Source organism: Bactrocera tryoni, chromosome 4 (assembly GCF_016617805.1).
Source record: "Bactrocera tryoni isolate S06 chromosome 4, CSIRO_BtryS06_freeze2, whole genome shotgun sequence".
NCBI lineage: Eukaryota > Metazoa > Arthropoda > Insecta > Diptera > Tephritidae > Bactrocera > Bactrocera tryoni.
In genome coordinates, this window is record NC_052502.1 from 31,844,762 (window position 1) to 31,849,972 (window position 5,211).

General features: G+C 36.4%; 1 non-coding gene across 1 annotated transcript; it reads right to left on the minus strand.

The window, feature by feature from the left end:
- Positions 1-298: 298 nt before the first annotated feature.
- Positions 299-370, minus strand: Trnah-gug. The gene has a single exon. It is a non-coding gene; the product is annotated as a tRNA-His (tRNA).
- Positions 371-5,211: the final 4,841 nt, after the last annotated feature.

Here is a 5,211-nt window from a genome sequence, read left to right on the forward strand (position 1 = left end):
ATTATGATGCCATTATGAAATTATAAAAAGTTATATTTTCTCATATGAGCTCTTCCCTACTTATCTAAGGTAGAATATTCCAAAGCCGTTAAATAATACATATGTATGTTTATATACAACTGGTCGGACAAAAAGCCAGTCATAATCTAGTTTATATGTAAAGTAAATAAATCTTCAAGTTCCAGTTTTCAAAACATAAAGTGCGTTAAAGTTAAGCTAATCTTGCAGTATAAAAATTTATATATTATATATTTAAAAAAAATTCACTTCCATCCGTGACAATGCTTCTGGGAAGCATTGCCGTGACCAGGATTCGAACCTGGGTTACTACGGCCACAACGTAGGGTCCTAACCACTAGACGATCACGGCTACTGAAAGCTTGCTACGAATTCAAATTATTTTTTATCAAAAGCAACGTAAAACTAGATTTGTTGCATGGTCGCTTATATACCAGGGTAAACGTATAGCATATGCGTGTATTATCTTTCAGTTAATAAAACTGTTTGCATGCCGGCAATTAGGCCGTAAGTAGAGCACAAAACAAACTCGAGAAACAGCAGGCGGCTCAAGAAAGTAATATTAGACAAAGTATAACAAAACCAAACAGATTTTTGAAAGTAAAAACTAAAAGCAACCAAACATTCAACAGTAGACTGGCTGAATGTTATTTGTCGAACTATCGGCATGTCAGTGGAGGCCAAAACAATGCACCATGTGATAATTCAAAGAAAATCACGACAAATTTGCATTACCTTAGCTTAGAATTGCTACCAGATGTGGTCACTTAGAACTATTTTAACTAGCGACAATGTTGAGTATAAAGTATGGCTCTGATGAAATTCTTTTTCATTTACTACCGTTATATTCTCTCAACTTATATTCACCAAATAAAATCCTCTAACAATAAGAGTTTCCTCCACTCTTCTCTCAACTGAAATTCCTACAAACCACTTAGCTACTTTTAATCATTTTAATCTAATTCCTGGAAAGTGAATATCAGACATTCAGTGAATCTGAAGTATGCGCCAATGCCATCAATCAAAAGGCCATCAACAGCTTTCAGACGCTAACGCCGACGTAGGTGTTAATTTGCACAAATTTGCGCTAACTATATTGTCTGGGGCAACACCTCGTTGAGTGGCGGTGAACAAAAAAAATTTAAAGAAATAAATGAAAATAAATAAAAAGAAATAAAAATAAAACTAAAAGATACAAACTAACCATAAAATACATAAAACATGGGAGCACCAACAACGGCTGACGCTAATTAACAACAAAAGTATCGCAGAGGAGGAAGGCGGTGTCATATTACGCGCAGGCGCACAAAGCGACTCATCAAACGAACGAAAAATAAGTGACTCAAGAACAAAGGTGTTGAAGTTAACACCAGCAACCAGAATGGCAAACAAGCAGGCAACACTTCCGAAGAGATGGCAGATATGGTAGTATTTAGGCGAATTTCTTTTATTTTTTTAGATTTTTTTTCTAATTTGTTTTTATACCCTGAACAACGTATACTAAGTTTGCCACGACGTATGTAACACCCAAATGAAAGATCGTATTAGATCGTTGGGGTTCCTATAAAGCGTATAAAGGATAAGCCTGACGTGCTGATTCGATTTAGCCGGTACATATTGACCGGTTCACCTCAAGTCCTTGTATGGAAAACTTTTTTATTTGACAAGGAATCTTCACAAAATTTGGCATAGACTATTATTACTAAAGATGTTGCTATAATTTCCGAAGAAACTATTTTGATCGTACAACTATAGCATACGGCTGCCATACAAAGTGACCGATCAAACTCAAGTCCTTATAAGGAAAACATTTTTATTTGACGAGATATATTCATGAAATTTAGCACGAAATATTATCTTTGATATCGCTGGAATATATAAACATATTGTTCAGATCGGACCACTATAACTATATGCTGCAATACAAACTGAACTCTCGGAATCAAGTGCTTATATGGAAAACTTCTTTATTTGTCAATAAATATTTCCGAAATTTGGCATGAGTTGCTATCCAAAACAAACGTGCAATCTCCGAAGAAATTGTTGAGATCGAATGACTATAGCACATAGCTGTTATACAAAGTGACCGATCAAACTCATGTGCCTACAAATAAAACCTTTTTATTTGACATGATAGATTCACCAAAATTCGGCAGAGAATACTACCTTAGACATCGCTATAATATACAAACATACTGTTCGGATCGGAGTACTATGGAATATAGCTGCCATACAAACTTAACTCTCGGAATCAACTGCTTATATGGAAAACTTTTGCATTTGATGAGATATCTTCACGAAATTTGGCACGAGTTATTGTCGAAAGCAACGGTATGATCTCCGAAGAAATTGTTCGGATCGAATCACTATAGCGCATAGCTGCCATACAAACTGACTGATCAAAATTAAGTTCTGATCAGAAATATTTTTATTTGTGAACGGTATAACAAGGCCAGTGCAGCTGAAGCTTACTTTTTTCTTAATTATTATTTTTTGTTGTTTTTGTTTTTGCTTGCTAACTGTCTACATGCTGCCGAACGTACCAATCAAATCCTATTAGTGCCAACTTTTAAGCAGATTTATGTTGCGGCAAGCAGCATGCGTTGCCTGCATACAATGTTCATTATGCATGTATGCATGCATGTATGCGTGTGTGTTTGTGTCTCTAAATTCAACTTGTTGACTTGTAGATTCCAATTAAGCGTCTCAAATACTCAGCTTGAGCCTCTTAAAAAGCCATTAATCACCCGTTTAACTATGTTCTAAAGTGCTAAATATCAGCAAGTCCACGAAAAGACAACGCACACAAGTACAACAACAAAAATCACAACAACAACTCCATATATACAAACTAATTCAGCAAAACAGCGCTGGGTTTGCTGGCAAAATCGCACGAAAAAAATTTAGCAACAGCTAAAACAACAAAAAAAACGTTGTTAAGCACACACGAGACCAACTGTGCTGACAACGGCAATAGCAACAACAACAAAACGACAGTTTGCCCATTAAATTGTTGCAAAAAGGTGCGAACTACTTCGCACGTTCTTGCCTCGTTTTTTTTTGCCTTAGCTGGCCTACCCTTTTTGCTGTTGTTGTTGTTGACTTTTTTCTATGAAATTCACACCTTGCTGGCAAATCGTTGCCACACGAACCAGCATACGAGCACATGCATGAAAAACCATCGAACAGGTAAATTTCGGAATTGGAAGAGCATTTAAATGAATGAGCGCCGAATCGCTCACAGACCGCTACAATGCCAAAATATAATTTATTATAAGCAAATGCACAGCTATATATACACACATGCACACTTTTGGTATGTGAATAACATGCACAACGCTCGAGCGTTTAGTTAATTTGCCGGGCTCATCAGCATGCAAGCGTTGAGTAGGCGCAGACGGGCTCGCTGACTTGTGTTTGCACTAAATTTGCAACACGCAACACGCCTGCCACTCACGCCAAGCGCCATATGTGGCATGCAACGCATGGCGCCTAAAAAGTGTTATATTTTATTACTTCGACGTTTGCGCACCCAGACTGCCACAGCGAACACGCTTTAATATAATTATGTCTGCATGTAGATATATGTATATGTGGCTGCATGTAATTCACACCTATCGTAATTCTGTCGGGCGTTTAACGGTTAACGGTTTCATGGCTGTCGAGATATTAAATTTGCGTTGCTTTGTCGGCTTTTGCCAAACAGATTTCTAAGGTGTTGCCGCCTGCAGCGCCAATGTTCTTAAGTTTTTCGGACTTTCGGTCATTAAATTCGTAAGCAATTACTCATAATGTGCGCTAATTATTTGGCAGCGCAATAAATATTTGAAACATTGGATAATTCATTAGTAGTGGTCCTACTAAACCATTCCCTCTTTGACTCATTCAAAATACTCTTTTTTCTTCTCTTGCTTTTTGGTGTAACAGGCCGCTGGGTAAAATACATAAAACGAGGCTATTGAACAAAGATGCATTCGTACATTTTCAACGAAAATTTGGTCATAATTTTATATAAGTAGTAGCCTGTACAGCTCATTGTTTCATTTCATGTATGTCTTAAAAGTTTAGAAGCATTAACTTGAACCAAAGTCAAAATGCTTCAGAATCTATCGAATTTCCTCAACAGTTGGTTCTAAGTTACCGGAATTGAATCTGGATTAGATTCAGCGAAGGGCTAATCCATCGGCGATCTAACCCTATTTAGATTGATAAGTAGTAGAAGTATCAGAATGCAAATTGTGGTGCTGCAGACTCTCTTTCAAGACATAAACCGTTATGAAAGGAAATTCTACTCAGAGTCACAAAAAGCTGTCCAAACTATGCTAAGACGAAATAGTGAAGTTATGAACAGATCATTTCAGTATAAGTGCCGACAAAGCCATTACAAAACTCTACTTACTAGTATACAGGAATGTTAGGTCCACTTTATTATACTAAACAAAATCTAAATCTATCGGTATACCTTATCGTGATAATACTACCAGTACTAAAGTAAATTGTTGTTCAGAAAGGGACTGTGTCGCCAACAATATTTTTCATATGTTCGAATGAACCGGTTAAGTTTCTGGTAACCTAAAGAAAAAATCCAAAATTCTGATATTTTTAACATATTAATTTTGCTGTCATTAAGGTGACGTTAGAATTACTCTTCCATAGTGCAGCCTCCTTCAGAAAAGAGACTATCCACTGTGATAGCAAGAAGGCGATACCAGACTTAAGGTCATTAACCGTACGTTTGAAGTTGATTATGGAATGCCTAACCTCATTATCAATGGCATCGAGGAAATTTGTGATAAAATTAGTATGGATACCACAGCGCAATTGCAGGCCTTTTTGACCAATATCGATTGTAAGAGATCCAGTGAGCTATTTGCCCTTAGTAAGGCGAGCCGCTGCCTGGCTATGGGAGTTCTAAAAGGCCATTGACCTATCGGTTTCATGCTTTAAGGTTGAGAATTTACCAAGTTACGGTTTTTACAATACTTCAGAATATAAAAAGGTAGTTAAATTTTAAAACCAATTCATGGTGTAAAATTTTCAAGAACTATGAAAATGTGAATCCTTATATACATTTCGATAGGCGAATTATTTTATTAAGACATATTAAACTACAATTAATAATACAATGATTTGATGATGACTATTAAACATTGTTGGACCGAAAACCATAATGTGAAATAAAAAATTACACTT